The sequence below is a fragment of the Cibotium barometz genome, chromosome 7, assembly GCF_041138505.1.
Source record: "Cibotium barometz isolate CiBa-2024 chromosome 7, ASM4113850v1, whole genome shotgun sequence".
Classification (NCBI taxonomy): domain Eukaryota; kingdom Viridiplantae; phylum Streptophyta; class Polypodiopsida; order Cyatheales; family Cibotiaceae; genus Cibotium; species Cibotium barometz.
The window spans coordinates 17,330,935-17,348,003 of record NC_141052.1 but is presented as its reverse complement, the minus strand read 5'-3'; positions in this window follow the sequence as shown (position 1 = coordinate 17,348,003).

The window sequence follows — 17,069 nt, the reverse complement described above, 5'->3', positions numbered from 1 at the left end:
GCTGAGAGAGGACAAATTTCCACGACCAAAGCATTACAATCAATTGTGAAAAAGATGGATCAATTTGATGGGAAGGACAGTACAAAGTACCTACGCAATTATATAAAGGAGATGGAGCTAAACAGGGTGAGGAGGATATGGTTTGAAGTTTCGAGCTGGTATGTGTTCCTGAAATAAGAGAGCGCATAAGAGGATTGCAGACAGGACATGGTGGCAGGAATTGGGAGGAGTTCAAGCTTGCTTTAAAGGATGAATATTTCATGGAGGATTCTGACCAAACGAACTTTCTTGGAATGGGTCACAAAACCTAAAATGGGAATTTCTGCCACAGAATTGCTAAGAGAGTTTGAGAAGCGCTATGCCCAGCTGTCAAGGATAGAGCGTACAACTTTGGACAGAGAAAAAACAGAGCTCTTCTTACAAGCAGCTGAGAAAGATCTCCAGGAGAAATTGGAAATCCTCCTTGAGGATAAGGATACAGAGCAGGGATTAAAGAGTGATTGGAATGATGTTGAGGATGCAGACACTATGTTAGCAAAGCGGCAGCGGAGGAGGGATAAAATGGTGATGGGCTCTGCAACCCCCATAACTGCTGTCACCCCTGAGAATCTACCCAAACCAGTTGTTACAATTCCAAAGATAGATGGGCCGATGGATGAGCTTATCAAGGGTATGCGTGACCTAAAATTGAAGATGTCCAAGAATGAAGAAAAAGGTCTACCATTGGGGCAGGCTTCTATGCAAAGGCCTCAAAGCAAAGAAGGGTTTACATATAGATGCATATGGTGTGATGACCCAGAACATGCAAAGAAGGATTGTGCTAGCTATAAAGAAGCTCTTAAAAATCAACTTGTGTTTTTCAAAGATGGGAAAATCCATCTTACAGAGACTGGTCTTCCATTGAGCACAAACTTTGGGAAAGGAGGGATGAAAAAGCTGGTAGAGGATATGGCTGTTAGTCATGCCATTTCTATGGTTGAGGCAGCAACCTATGGATTAAAGGTTGGTCAATTAAAGGTTGGTCAATTAAAGCAGGGATTTGAGGATGATGAGGATTATGAGAATGAGGATTTTTGGCCATCAACAATGGAATTAATTGCGTCAAAGAAAGTGTCAAAGCAAGCTTTGCATGAGGCAGGTGATTGTATACGTCTTGAGACTGGCTGGGAGGAGCCTGTGGATTCTTTATCTATTCATGCCTATATTGCCAAATGCCAAAATAATGAGGCACAGGGGAGAAGCGTAAAAGGGAAAATGAGGAAGGAGGGCCATCAAAAAGAGTTACACGTGGAAGTGAAAAGAAGGATCCTAGGCCACCACATATGCCTCCACAGCATAGCAGACCTCCATAGGATGTTTCAATGGAAGAAGTGCCAGCAAAAATGAAGGAGAAGGGTAAAGGGAAAAGTCCACTCTACAAGCTTCAATCTGATATTGAAGCTGCAACAGATCTCAAAAAGGTGCTTGAAGAGAGGATTCTAAACAGCAGGGTGGAATTCACACTAGGGGAAGTCTTGGGGATTGCAAAGAAAGAATTTCATGATGAGATAATTGATATTATACGAAGAAAAAGGCAGTCCATAATTGAATCTATTCCATCACAAGGGGAGGCAAGCACTTCCAAGACTCATGGAGTACAGGTACAGAAAAAGGAAGAGAGAGAAAATGTGGTGGAATGTAATCACTCTACTGATGGGGCACGACAAGTGCGCTTTGTGGAAGAGGATGATGAAAAAGAAGTTCTTACAAAGAGTCATTACTCCAGGAGCCATTGGGCAAGAGCAACCACTGAAACCCTTGTCAAGATAGGTGATTTGGAAGAGCCATATGTCGCTCTAATTGATCATGGGTCTGAAATAAATCTTATGGCTAAAAATCTCTACAACAAATGTAAGTGGCCAATGGATGTGGATCATGGGTGGATGATTAAAGCAGCTAATAACTCATCTGGAGAGCTTTATGCAGCATGTCCAAATGTAAGGGTAACTATAGGGGATGTGAAAGATGATCAGAACTTCTTTGTTCAGGAGATGTCATCGTATCCCCTTATCCTTGGGCAACCCTACATTACAGCTGTGAGGATGGAAACAAAAGTTTTGGATGATGGCTCGGCATATGCAAGAATAAGGAGTAAGGATGGCAAGAAAGCTGTTCAGTTCTTGACAGTTTGCATTAACCATGAAAGGAATCGTGAGTCTCTTCAAGCACAGTCACTCCCGAAGATAAACAGAGAATTCATGAATTACAGGGAGATGAGGGATTTTGGCCAGGTGCCATTGTAAAGCGGGATTCCAATGGTACAAGGGGAAATGAGTTCTCGCAGGATTCAATCAATGTAAATAGCTTTTCAGCAAATTTTCAGGGATTCTCCAGCTATGGGTCATTGGTTTTTGTAAAAAGCAAGGATTTGAAGCGTGGCATGCGAAAACATATACAAAATAAACAAAAAGGTTTTGAGCAGTGTGGTCTTTTGGGAAAGAATGAGTTTATTTCAGGAGTGCTTGATGAGGTGTCATTTGTAGATACTATGGATGTGCTTTTTGATATGGGAAGAGCATGCTTACAGGGTGGAAATGAAATGATAGAGGTGTCATCTGTGGAGATGTATGATATAATCCAGGAATTCGAGGGGGTGGAATGTAAAAACATGAATTGCGAGATAGATGCTCATGTTGATACAAAGTACAAAATGATTGCAAAGAAGGTGAAACCAGTTGCCTTGCCTTTGCCACCAGGAAGCAAGGAGAAGATAGATGAAGCTTCTATGCAACCAAATCTTAGAGATCCGAAGAAAATTGGGCATAAATTTACTCAAGAAACTCTAAAAGAGCTGAAGATTGGTGAGAAGGATTTTCTGTTGCCAGTTGAAAGGGAATGCTTTGAGGAGATGCTTGTAAGATTGGCGAGAAGGATTTTCTGTTGCCAGTTGAAAGGGAATGCTTTGAGGAGATGCTTGTAAAACATGGGAAAGCCTTTGCTTTTCAGCCGCATGAGATAGGCTGTGTTGATCCAAGTGTAACACCACCAATGGTGATCTTTACTGTTCCACATGTGCCCTGGAACCTGCGGCGGCCAATTCCAGTACCAAAGGCTCTCTTGCCAAAGTTGATGGAATTACTAAAAGAAAAGATCAGGATGGGAATCTTGGAGCCATCATGTGCCCCATATTCCAACAGATGGTTTACTGTACCAAAGAAAAATGGGACATTGCGCTTTATTCAAGACATGCAACCTGTAAACAAAGTCACAATCAGGAATGTGGGAGCAGGTCCGATTGTAGATGAGTTTGCAGAAGCATTTGCAGGGAAAGCTATATACTCTATGGGTGATCTGTATTCGGGATATGATCAGTTCCAGCTGGATATACAAAGCAGGGACTTGACCACAATGAGAACTCCTTTGGGATTAGTAAGGATGTGTACCTTACCACAGGGAGCCACCAACTCAGTGGCACATATGATGAATGGAATGAATAAAGTCTTATGAGACTTCATACCACAAAAAACTATGCCATTTTTGGATGATGTGCCAATAAAGGGCTGTGATGAGAAAGACAAAGATGGGGATTTGGATTCAAAGGGGTGCCGCAAGTTTGTGGTAAATCATATAAAGGATTGTGACATGATTCTATCCAGGCTTGAAGAAGTGAATCTTACTTTATCTGGGCTGAAATCAGTGTTTGGAGTTGGTGAAGTGCTAATAGTGGGACATCTTTGTAGTACTAGTGGACGCCGACCTTGTCCAGCCAAGATAGATGCAATACAAAGAATGAAAGAGACATGCATTAATGTTACAGAGCTGAGGAGATTTCTTGGAGCATGTGTCTTTTATGTTATTTGGATCCCACATTATGCACATGTAGCAGATCCTCTTTATCAACTTTTGAGGAAAAATCAAAAATTTCTGTGGAGTGCAGTACATATTAAAGCTATGCGAAAGCTGAAATGTTTGCTCCAATCATCACCCACTCTGAGAAAGGCAGATTATGGGTGTGGCAGGCCTGTGATTGTTACAGTTGATACTAGTCCTACTGGGATAGGATGGGCAGTAGGGCAAGATGATGAGGATGATCATAGGTATGTAATTAGATTTGGAGCAAAGTTATTAAGCTTTCGGCAACGAAAGTATCCACAGATCAAGAGAGAGTTATGGGGAATAGTCACTGCTCTAAAATGTGGCAGGCCTGTGATTGTTACAGTTGATACTAGTCCTACTGGGATAGGATGGGCAGTAGGGCAAGATGATGAGGATGATCATAGGTATGTAATTAGATTTGGAGCAAAGGTATTAAGCTTTCGGCAACGAAAGTATCCACAGATCAAGAGAGAGTTATGGGGAATAGTCACTGCTCTAAAATGTGAAAAAGAATATCTTATTGGGGCATCTGTACTTGTGGAAACTGATTGCTTGCCACTTCTTGGGATGATAGCAAGCTGTACCACTCCAGATATTGCTATGCTTAGGTGGATTGCTTATATCAAGTCACTAAATCCTGAGTTTGAGCATATTGTGGGAAAAAGATAATCCAGTTGCAGATATGCTATCAAGAGCCAGGTATGAAGATGAGAAAGAGATGATTAGTGACATTGATGATGTGGGTACAAGGTTCTATACTACAGCATATGCAAAAGGGGACCATATTTGCCTAAATGCACTTGAGTCTTTTATTGAGGAAATATATGAAGGAGATTGGTTGCTTATTGGTCAATATTTGAGTACTCTGACAAGGCAAGAAAATTGGTCTGACTCAGAATTTAAGAGAATCTGCAGAAAAGCATATGGTTATTTCCTAAAGGATGGGTATCTCTGGAAGCATCCTAAGCGGAGGAATGCTATGCCACAGAGAGTCATATGTGATAAAGAGACTCAAGGAAAGCTTGTGAAAGAATTCCATGAGAGTCTCTGGGCTGGACATAGAAGTGTGTGGGCCACCTTTACCAAAATAAAGGAAAAATATTGGTGGAAAGGAATGTACAAGGATATTTCCCAATATGTGGAAACATGCATGGTATGCCAAATGTACTCAAATGTGCGGCATCGTGATGGCTTGCAACCGACCTACCCACCTGCCATGCACTATAAATGGGTAGTGGATCTAGTTACAATGCCTTTAGGAATTTGGCAGATGCGGTATATAGCACTTGCAAGAGAAGATTTGACAAATCAGGTAGAAGGGCGTGCTCTTAGAACAAAGAGTACGGAAACAGTATGTAAATTTCTCTTGGAAGATGTGATCTGCCGGTATGGTTGTGTTGGGAAAATAACAGCTGATAGGGGTGAGCTAGATGTTGAAGAAGCAAGGGAATTCTTCTCTAGAATTGGTATCAAACTGTCCCTAACATGTGCTTAGGGCAATGGGAAAAGTGAGCGAGGACATCCTCCAATCATTAAAGCTTTGGCTAAGGCATGCAGAGAAAGAATGCGAGAGTGGCCAAAGCTGCTACCATATGCCTTGTGGGCTGACCGTACAACTCATAGCTCAGTGACAGGATACATGCCTGCAGAATTAATGTATGGTCAGAAGCCAGTGATGCCAGTTGAAGAAGTAGTTCTAACTTGGAATGTATTGCCCTGGGTGGAAGGATTGAGCAGAGATGACCTCCTTGCATTGTGAATAAGACAGTTGGAGAGGAGGCCTGGAGATGTAGAGCTTGCTAAAGCTCGCTTGAAAGATGCAAGGTTGAAAAATAAAGAAAGATTTGATAGTAGACACAGACTCCGGCCAAAACCTATTGAAGAAGGTGATTGGGTTCTAATGTATGATAGTAGCCTTGACAACCAATTCACTGCTCAAAGAAAATTTGCAAAAAGATGGTTTGGCCCTTACATTGTCAAGCATGTGCATGGAAATGCCACGTATACTCTGTGTGAGCTTGATGGAACAGAAATAAAGAATCTTGTGGGGCAGGCAAAAGAATCAAGATATTTAAAAGAAGGCATGATAGGGATCCTTTTGATTCACAAGAGACTCAGGATGAGAGGCTTGACAGTGGTAGTATGGATATGGTTGAAGAGGAAGAGGATGATCTTCCTGGTAATGCAGAAGATGAGGACGACATCCAGTTATATGTGGACCTTGATGATGATTTGGCACATACCAGAGGATGTGCAGGTTTAGAGGGGGTGGATGTCGTGCCATGGCACGTCTATGGTGTGAAACCATGCATGTGACGCCATCAAATACAAATCCAGATGCATGGGGGTTAAGTGCCATGATGAGTCATTATATGATGCCTGAGTACATATGTTCATATTGTAAATGAGGTTCAATGAGATGAGCTGAGGCTGAGCTAGGTCTCGAAGCCTCTGACAGTGTGGTGTGAATTGTGGAGTTTTTTATGCTTATGGAGAATTTTGGAGATAGCGGACACCTTGTGCCTTGATAGGACTGGATTATGCTTGTGGGTTTGACTGCTTTATTAATTCCATGAGATGGTGAATTGCTCATAGGCTGTGCCTATCATGGCTGAGTTGATATTAACACTGAGACAGAAAACTTTTATGGTACATAATGGTCGTGGTCGTGATCATATGCTTCGGATGGCAAGGTCATATGTGTAATAAGGATGCCAAATGATGTTTTCTTTGATGTGGTGTGGGAAACCTTAGTAAGGTTATGGTGTGAAGAAGGTTAGTTTTTTTTTAAATGGCTATCACTTGAAAATTACATGCATGGAATGGTAGGCGCAGTGAGAAAATGGAAAATGGAAAAAACGTATTTCTAGCTGCAAAAGGTGGTGTGGGCGCCGACTTCCTCGCGGGAAAGAGGAGAAAAACAAAAGAGTTGCAAGTGGCGCTTATCTGAGGGGGATCTGCAGAAAAAAAAACCAGGGACAGAAGCGTGTTCGACCAGAGAGATTGATTTCATGCAATCAGCGACGATCGACTGTCAATGGCGTGTTGGGGCTTGAATTAGAGAGCAGAGTTAATACTTCCTATTGATATGCCTTCTTCAAAATCACAAAAATCAGCTATGCGCCAGCTGTGCGCCGTCTGCAGGTGTGGAAAATAATTTTTCAAAAGAAAATCGAATGAAATTCGCTTTCCCCGCCTTCAGATAAGTAAAAAATTGATAAAATTTCATTTACTTTCCTACCTACCACGTTTGAAAATTCGTGGTGTCAATAAACCTTCAAAGGTTTTGTAAAAAAAAGGTGGTTTGATATGAAGAGATGTGAGGATATTGCATCAAGGGACATGGAATCAAATAATCAGAAATAGTAAAAATTGACTTTGATTCTATCTTAGTGGATCTAGAATGCAGGCCATGGATTTCTTTTAAAATCATGTGAATATGTTAAAATTATGCCATATATCATTTTGTGTTTGTGAGTTGTTGGAATTTTAAGCCAGATTTACAGGTGATAAAGAACATTATGAGATGTTGGGAATGGTGACAGTGGATGTATGGAATGAAAAGGGTCACATGTATGTTGGAAATACTTAAAGGTTATGTTATGCCTACATGTGATTAGCTGGAAAGTTTTGGAAAAAGAAGCCAGTGAATCTATGCTTGGAAAGGGATAAGCATTTGGTACACGAATTCAAGGATGTATTGAGATGAATTGACACATGTATATGTCATAAAAAAATGGATTTGTCCTATGCTTCTTGGGAAATTTTGAATGTGAGTTTCCTTGTTAGGTTTGGTACCAACTCTCACAGCTAGAAGTCTCGTACTTTCCTGGCTATACCTCCCACGTCACGACAACGTGAAGGAATCTGAAGTGATGAGATGGAAAATGATGTGATGGGATGAGTACACATATAAATGGAATGTGGAATAAGTAATGTGGATTGATGAGGGATAATGTGGAAAAGTGAGAGTCAATATAGAAACTATATTTGTAAACTATTTGTAAATGTTATTTGTAAATGATTGTTTTATGTCAAGAATGCTGGGAAAGCATTTTGACCATCTTGTGATTAAGGTCGTGGAGACCTAACTGATAAAGTTGCAACTGCTGACCGAGAGTCAATGGAGGACGTCTCGCGTAGCAAGGTCCTCGACCGAGGTCTTGACCAACCTCGGTTCGATTAAAATGGTGAGCTTCCGATACGGTGGATGAGGGACCAAGGAAGCGGCCTATGAGTGAAGCGCTAGGTCACCTGCGAAGGATCCTAGAGGGTGCTGACCATACGGTGCTCGGGCTCTGGGTCACCTAGGATACCCACGCGTGCATCGAGGAAGATATTGGAACAAGGAGTAAGAGTTGTTTTCTGAAACCGGGCATGGATCTGGTTGATTGACCTTGCTGGTCTTCAATGGATGAGTCCATGGCTCTTTATATGGATCTGTTGGTTGATCTTGCTGATCTTCAACGAGAGTCCATCTTGATTTTTTATAAGTGATTATATTACCGAGTATTATGGGCTAGGAACTATTGAAAAGGCCCCTGAGTGGACAGGTGGTGAGCGTTCTAGTTGCCAATGATGCCATAGATACTCTGATGAAGGAATGATGGGAAATTAAGAATCAACCGGATAATTTGGAAGATTGTGATCAGTGGTACTATGGTTTCATTAAAGGATTGTTTTAAAACTGGTTGAATCTGTGAAAAGGTAATTTCATATTGGGTGTGTAAGTGGTGTGGCTAATTTTATGTTTACATGAACTTCGGGCTAGGGGGCCTTGGAACTCTTTTCCTTGGTACCCGGGACAAAACCTAACCAAATTCCAAATTGGATCCCATCACTACAGTGGTGGTTGGGAGGTTGGCTAACCCATGGGACTGGATGGGGTTAGGCTGGACTGATGGATCCATAAATTGAGACTCAATTTCTGTTATTACGATAGATAAAGTAAATCCCGAATAGTAATTGTTCTATGGATAGGAATCAACAGCTGTGCCTCCTTAATGGGGAAAAAAGCGTTGATCCCAATGATCCAAGTGCAAGTTTCTTCCTTGATCTGACCGAGTATCTTTATAGGTGCAATCGGATCAGCTTGATCAGTAATGGTCTTGACTACGTTAGAGTAAAAAGTTATCCTGGTGGAATCGCCCGTGCTTTCCGGGTAAGGGAAGTTTTTCCGAGTCCGATTTTGGAAAACCGACGGATTAGTCTCTTATCCGGATATTCGTGGACGAGGCCCCGAATGTGGGACCCCTGTCCCGCGCGAGAAGTGCTACTTCCGCTGCTAGTACCTGAATCCGTTGCTCGGTGGGAACAGGGGGATCTCACAGTGGTTCTAGCAAGCACATTACTTCTCGACATGATTTACTTGAGTCTACTCTTCAAGGAGGAATATTCACATGTGCAAATAACTCCTTGTATCTAGTACAAGAAGTTGATGTTCTCACTACTCCAAATGGTGGGACAATCACTCTCTTAGAAGTCTTCTTTGTGCCAAGTCATTAAAAAGAACTTGCTATTAATCTTTACCATTGCTAGGCCACCAGGACTAGTCAAATTTGTTGGTGAAATGTGTATAATTTATGACCAGAGTGATGGAGACATCACTATGGTATCAGGTACTCTAAGCCATGCATTAAAAAAATTTATGTTAGTCTCTCTGCCATTGTTAGAGCAGGCATCATTAGTCAGGTTTTCTTATTCTATAACAACTTTTATAACAGTTTCTTAAAAACAGGTAGTGCCCGTATGGATATAAAAAGCCAAGGGGGATTCTCCCCCCAACATGCTGGTATGTGTGAGTAAAAATGTTTGAAGGAGAATGTCTTCTGGGTTGGCCATCTCTCTTGTTGCTTTGTATTGCATGAAGGTTTGTTTTTGTGTTAAATACTATCGGGAGTCATGATTGAATAGAAATATAGCCCCTATGCAATCTTACTTACCCCCCCTGTGTATGGGCAAATCAAAGCTCAATGCTCTACAGTGGCTTATCATATTGGGCATCGTAGAGATAGTCATTTCTCGTCAAGAGCTGACTAGGTGGTCTAGAACCACTTAAGTGTTGGATCTTGACTTGAGGGTGACACTTTTGTGCAATACTCTAAGCCATGGTCTTTATAGGTTGGATAGGTATGAGAAATTAGCACATAAATCTTGTTCATTTTTACTACCACATGTGCTATGAGTGATGCCAAGGAGCTATGGTATGGCCACTTTGGTCACCTGAATTTTGGTGGTTTGTTACACCTTAAAAGGTAAGAGATGGTATCATAGGTGTCAAAGCTTGAGGCTCCCGTCAAACATATATGTGGTACATTTTGGCTAAGATTCAACATGCATCATCATTCTTGAAAGATGGATCAGTTAGGGTTGTCCAAAAATTATAGCTTATACATAGTGACATATGTGGTCCCATGAGGACACCATACTGATATGTGGTCCCATGAGGACACCATCAATTAGGGGGGATATCTCTACTTTGTAACTTTTATTGATGATGAATACTCCAGGCACACCTAAATGAATCCATTGATCAGAGGTTTTTACATGCTTTAGACACTTTGTTTCTATGGCTAAAAATGTATTTGTAAAATACGCCAGCATGTAAAGTTGGCACCCTTTGAGGGGGGAGTATATGTTAAAGGATTTTCATGTATATATGGTTGAAAAAGGCATAAAACATCAATGCATATTACCTTATAAACCTTAATAAAATGGTGGTGTGACTGAGAGGAAGAACAAATCTCTCATGGAGATGACATGTTGCATGGTTAAAGGCTAGGATTTGCCTTATATTTTTTGGTTAGAGGCAGTTATGTGTGCTACTTTTGTGTTAAACAAATGTCCTACCAAGGCCTTGTAGATAATTACCCATTATGAAGCTTAGAAGGTAGGAACCCTTGTGTGTCTCATTTGTGTGTTTTTGGTTATCTTACTTATGCTCTTGTGCCTCAGCAACAATGCAATAAGCTAGACGATAAGGCATTAAAATGTATTTTTATGAGATACAGCTTAGAAAGAAATGGTTATAGACTCTACCATCTAGTCACAAATGTATTTTTATGAGATACAGCTTAGAAAGAAATGGTTATAGACTCTACCATCTAGTCACAAATGTATTTTTATGGGATACAGCTTAGAAAGAAATGGTTATAGACTCTACCATCTAGTCACAAATGTATTTTTATGGGATACAGCTCAGAAAGCAATGGGTATAGACTCTACCATCTAGCCACAAAGTAGATTTTGGTGCGTATAGATGTTTTCTTTGTTGAGAACGCAGTTCAGCCCCCATGCTTTCATGCAAAAAACAACATCTTTACACTCCTACCTTTGTACAATGCCAGGTAGCCATAATGAATACTAAAAATGGAGCTACAAATCAACTAAAAATTAACTCAAATTTTGCCCACATATCAGCCTATTGATGAGCCAATTATCGATGATGCATTAGGGCAACCATGCAAGAATGTTTAAGGGTATTCCAAAATGGCTGGTGTAGACATTGCAAGACAACAAATTAGCTACTCCTTTACCTAGCAAAACGGTGCTGGTTCTCATCATGCATCTTATTCTTTTGTGGATCATGCTCTCATTGCCAATATATACAATGAAGGGAAACCTATTTCCTTTAAGGAAGCATAAGAAAATGATCATTAGATATAAGAAGCCATTATGTAAGATGAGTATGACTATGGTCTTAAGTAAGCTCCCAAAGCATGGTATGAGATGATAAAACACATACTTGGTTATAAAATATTTTTGCAACAGCCCTCTATGTAAAGAGAAGTAAAACTTGTTTATTGGTCATCATTTTATAAGTTGATGACATGATGCTCACAGGCCCTAAATGAGAAGAAGATTTAAGCCTTCAAAGTTGAATTACATGTGTCATTTGAGATGATAGATTTGGGCATACAGTTTATGTAGCATGATGATGGTATTGTGATGTTACAGTCACAAGTACATACAGAGGCTACTTAAACGATTTGGTCTTGAAGATTGTAAGCATGTTGCTACACCAATAGAGATGGGTGCTAGGCTTAATCTCCAAGATGCATGTGAGTCATTTGATTCATCACTTTATCAACAGGTTGTAAAGTGTCTCATCTACATATATAATACAAGGCTAGACATTCAATTTGGGGTCTCCAAGTTGAGCAGGTTTATGTACAGTCTCAAAAGTAAGCATTGGTAGGCCAAACATTCAATTTGGGATCTCCTAGTTGAGCAGGTTTATGCATTCAGATACTTACAAGGCACTTAGTCCGTTGGCTTATTCTATGTTAAAGGGGGTTATGCTTAGCTGCATGCCTCAATGATTCCGATTGGATTGGATGTCAACTAGTGGCTTTTGCTTATATATTATGGATTCACAAGAAGAAACCGGAAGAAGCAACTAGAAAGTGGCCACTTTGAGCTGTGAATCTAAGTATAGGGTAGCTTTTATAGCATTGTGGAGTGTGTGTGGCTTAAACGCCTTTTTGGTAGATCTTGGTGTTGGTGGACAATAGTCCCCCACCTCTATCTTCATTGATAGCTAGAGTGAATTAGTCACCTATCATTACAAACACAAGGAATCCAATGTTTTATGCTCATACATTGCATAAAGCACATTGAGGTGTGTTAGCATTATATCACGCAGAGGCTCATTGTAGGAGAGATTAGCTTGGCTTATGTCTCTACACATGACAATGTGACAAGATATGTTCACAAAGGCTCTCTCACGAGAGAAGTTTAAATCTTTTTGCAAAGCTTTGGGCTTATTTCAATTTAGGGATTGATCAGCCCATAGGATCCATGTTCACATCATCACTATAGAGGATATTTGTAGCAGTTATATGGTAGGTATGTGTGGATGTAGGCTAATAACATGTCCTGATAATTATTCCTTATTTATGAGGTTTTTCTCCCCACCCTATGTATGCACTCTTATGAGTGTATGTAAGTGACCTTATCATGTCATTTCACTTGTACTCATTCTCATTAATCAACTTTGAGTGTTGTGATTCCATCTATCTCCTTCCTTGAGTGTTGTGATTCCATCTATCCCCTTCCTTGCTACATCTATGTGTATGTTGCTAATTTCCACTCCAACACAAATACCTCTAACTCATGAAGTAGATTATGAGATTTAGCTAATACTTGGAGCTCAATTTCATGAAGTAGATATGATATTGAGTTAATACTTGGAGCTCAATCTCATGAAGTAGATATGATATTGAGTTAATACTTGGAGCTAATCTAGGTACACAGAGAGCATCATAAAAGATGGCCATTCCAAAAGTAATTAAATTCAAGGAACAATTGAGATAACTTTTGTAGTATGGCTTTATTTGACCTAGTGTATCCCCATGGGTACACTTGTTCTTTTCTAGAAGAAAAAGGATGAAACTCTTAGGGTATGTATTAATTATCGAGAGTTGAATCAGTTAACCAAGATAGATAAGCTTTCATATCAATTACATGGTACCCATAGGTTTACTAAGATTAACTTGAAGTTAGGGTAGTATGAAATTAGGACTAAGGAGTATGATATTTCCAAGACTACCTTTATAGACATTATGAATTTACAATATTGCCATTCAAATTGATAAATTCACCCACTACCTTCATTTGGTTAATGCAAGAGATCTTTTGGATGATTTTATTTTGGCCTTCTTTGATGTTATCTTGGTCTTCTGGATGATTTTATTTTGATCTTATTTGATGTTATCTTGGTCTATTCTAAAAAAGCCACTAACCCCATGAGAAGCATGTGCACAAAGTTTTGGAGACCCTTAAGAAGAACCAACTTTTTGCTAAGAAGAGTAAGTGTACCTCCTTTACTAATTACATTAAATACTTAGGGGTCATGTCGAAGGATGGAATTTTAGCTGACCTAACAAGAAGAGCAAGTGTATCTTTCTGGAAGCACAAAATTTTGATAAGAAGAGTAAATATACCTTCTTCTGAATATTTTGGGTTTATAGTGTCAAACGATAGAATTTCAGCTAACCTAGTGCAAGCTCTTATTAACTACAAGAGTCAGAGTAGCCAAAGATGGTAAAAGAAGTTAGGGGATTTTTAGGCTTAGCATGATGGTATTAGATTTTCATCCAATAATATGCCAAGATTAAACTTCCATCAACTGCACTTCTCAAGGAGGATGTTACGTTTCGTTGAACTTCACAAACCTCTACAAAAAACTCAAGGATTTCTCATGAAGGGGAGGGGATATTTGTATTTAAAAATGGTGGTCTCCACATACTACTAGTCCTCTTGATTTAATGTCAAGCCATACCTACCATGTAATCTATCCATACCTCCACATACCTACCATGAAATCTATGTATACTATAGAAATTGGAGATTAATCTAAACCTTATATGAACATGCATGCACTTTATCTAAAGTGAACTGTCAGTGTCCAGTCAAGACCTGGCACTTGCGTGGTTCCGGACCACCTATTAGGCTCCTACAAAGCAGCGATTAATTCAATTGTGCCCAATGCGACAAGCCAACAGCGAGTGTTGAGCTACCAATATTCTCATGCATAGGGGAGTTAGTTGTGACTACAAGCATGTTAGTTCCTAGGTCCTTCATGATTTTGAATAGGAGTTAACGTCTAGTATGCAAATGGACACGAAAGAGACAAAACTATGTAGTGCAAAATAGAGACAACCCATGAGACTTTATTCAATATTAGCTTGAACTCTCAATAGTATAATACACCAGTAATGACTCAACTCATGAATTCCTAAGTTCTACTATCCATTTAGTAGTCTCTCTCTACACCCACACTCGGGAATCATCCCTTAGGCTCCTTACATCCATCCAAGCACTACCCATTTATAAGAAACCATTACAAGTTGTTACAAAACAAGAAAGCTTAACCCCTAATAGTTTGTCACAAAATGGGACAATCAGGGCGGCAACCAAATGGGTTGGCTGGCCACCAACACCTGGTGATCACGGTGGACTCTACATCAGCAAGCCCATTGTTCCTATTGTTTCTCTAAAAAAATTCAAAATTTTTCTAGATCCAGATTATGTTCGACTCTAGATCATGTTGTGCAGACTAATATAGCATGTTCCATCCTCCTTTCTTAGGTTTTGTTTGTGCAGCAATGCCCCTTAACATGAACTTTATTGTGTGTTCTTGGCTATACCTAGGCTCATAAACTCTTTTCCTACTCCTCACCCAGGCATGCCCAATCCTTGTTCTTTTATCAACTCGTCCTGAAGGAAGTACACGGGACGTCAATGGGCCATGCCTCTGGATACTTTGCTTTAGCTCTCTTCATTGCATCCACTACCATTCCGACTGCGAAGGCATGAGGCTCTGTCTATTATGGATTGATAACATCATCTTCAAAAATAGTTTGCTCTGGTTCTTTTGGCCTCAAACATCCTCTTCTTTCCTTGTCTCGAGGTGGCTGCTCCTAAGACTTTCCAGAGGTCTTTGCACTTTCAAACTTTCCTGGGGCACTCTCCTTTGGGTCCTCCTCCTTATCCTTCTTAGCTCCTAGTTGAGCCTTTCCTTTGAATAGTGTATCCAGATATGACCCAATATTTGTCTTTGTGTTGGGCTTGGTGAGCTTTTTAATTTGAGGTTGTGCCCATGCTACTCTTGTGCCCATGCTACTCTTGTGCCCATGCTACTCTTGTGCTAGCTTCTGCAGCCTTCACCATTTCAAATGTCTTTCTAGACATGCAGTAAGGCTTGTGGGTGAGGTTTATCATCTCCACCACAAACCTCATCTACTTTTTCATGTCTTTGTCAGTTGTTCCAGTTATCGTATATTCCCTAGCCTTCCCCTCCAGCGGGCCTAACTCTACCTTGAGGTCCTCGTCCTCTGCTAGTTTGATTTTAGATTTGCCTTCTGAGACCGGAAGGCAAAATACCTCTGCCACATGTAAGGAGTTGAATTCCCTCTTCTCTCCTGAGGGCAGAGTAATGATGTTGGAATGTTGGAGAGCTGTTCCAACTATTCAGTTGCTCTGAAGTTGTGTTGGATCTCCTCCTAGGGTAGCTCTGTGAACTGCTTTAAGCCCATCTTCTCCAGCTACTCTGCATGTTTATCGGCTTCCTTCTTGTACAAGGTGGATGACAGGTATTCAAATTCCACCATCCTATTAGGCAAGAGATAGCTAGGGCTAAGTGAAAGAAGGCAAGGATCATAGTAAAGCTTGGCAAAGAGAGGGTAGGAAGTGCATTGAAGCAGAGAGCTTTTGCACAATAGTGACATGCAAATTAGGTGTTTGGTTGAGAAAGTGCAGCACCTTCTAGTCGTTGTCATGGTGCATGCCTCTCCCCTGGGTACGGCCATAGTTACTCGATATTTCCATGATTTTCACTGTTTCGTTTTAAGTTTTGTATGAGTGCCTATAACACAAGCCACGATTTTCACTGTTTCGTTTTAAGTTTTGTATGAGTGCCTATAACACAAGCCACGAGGTCATATATGGCCGGGTTGTGGTGAGGTGAAGGTGACGTGACACCTTTCCCTTTCCATCCATGTTATCTTTTTTGGGGTGGCAACATCGATTTTCCTGCCACCTCCATACCATTGCTAGCACCTCCTCACTTTCTGTGTACATTGAGATCATATTTACATTGACAATTTCTATTTTTGGATTTTGTGCTTTTCCATTTTTGCTCCTACTTCAAATTGTTGATGTTGACTGGACTCGGATTCTACTCTTTGGACACTTTTCGGATTTGGACGCACTTATCTTGCTTAGGTCTCTTCTTGTTATGGCATCCTTCCATAATAAGGCTTCAACCTATATCCATTCACAAGTTTCTTTAGCCTTTCTCTATCCAAGCTTAGGTCTCTTCTTGTTATGGCATCCTTCCATAATAAGGCTTCAACCTATATCCATTCACAAGTTTCTTTAGCCTTTCTCTATCCAAGCTTGTCAGCTCAAAGGTTCCTATTCCCATTTTCTTGAGGATTCTAAATGGGCATATCCATATCATCTTCAACTTTCCTGGGTGAGGTCCCATTCTTGAGGAGAATAGCAGGTTTGCATCTCCTTCCTCAAACATCTTGAATTTTGTGTTCCTATCCACCTAAAGCTTTCTTCTTTTCTCCTAAATCTCATATGTCCATGCACTATGTAGTCTTTTCTCATCCAATTTGGGAAGTTGCTCGATTTTGTGGACTTCTAATTCTTTCTGAGAGAGCCTTTCTACCATGGCTATCCTGAGGCTTTGTGTGAGGAACTCC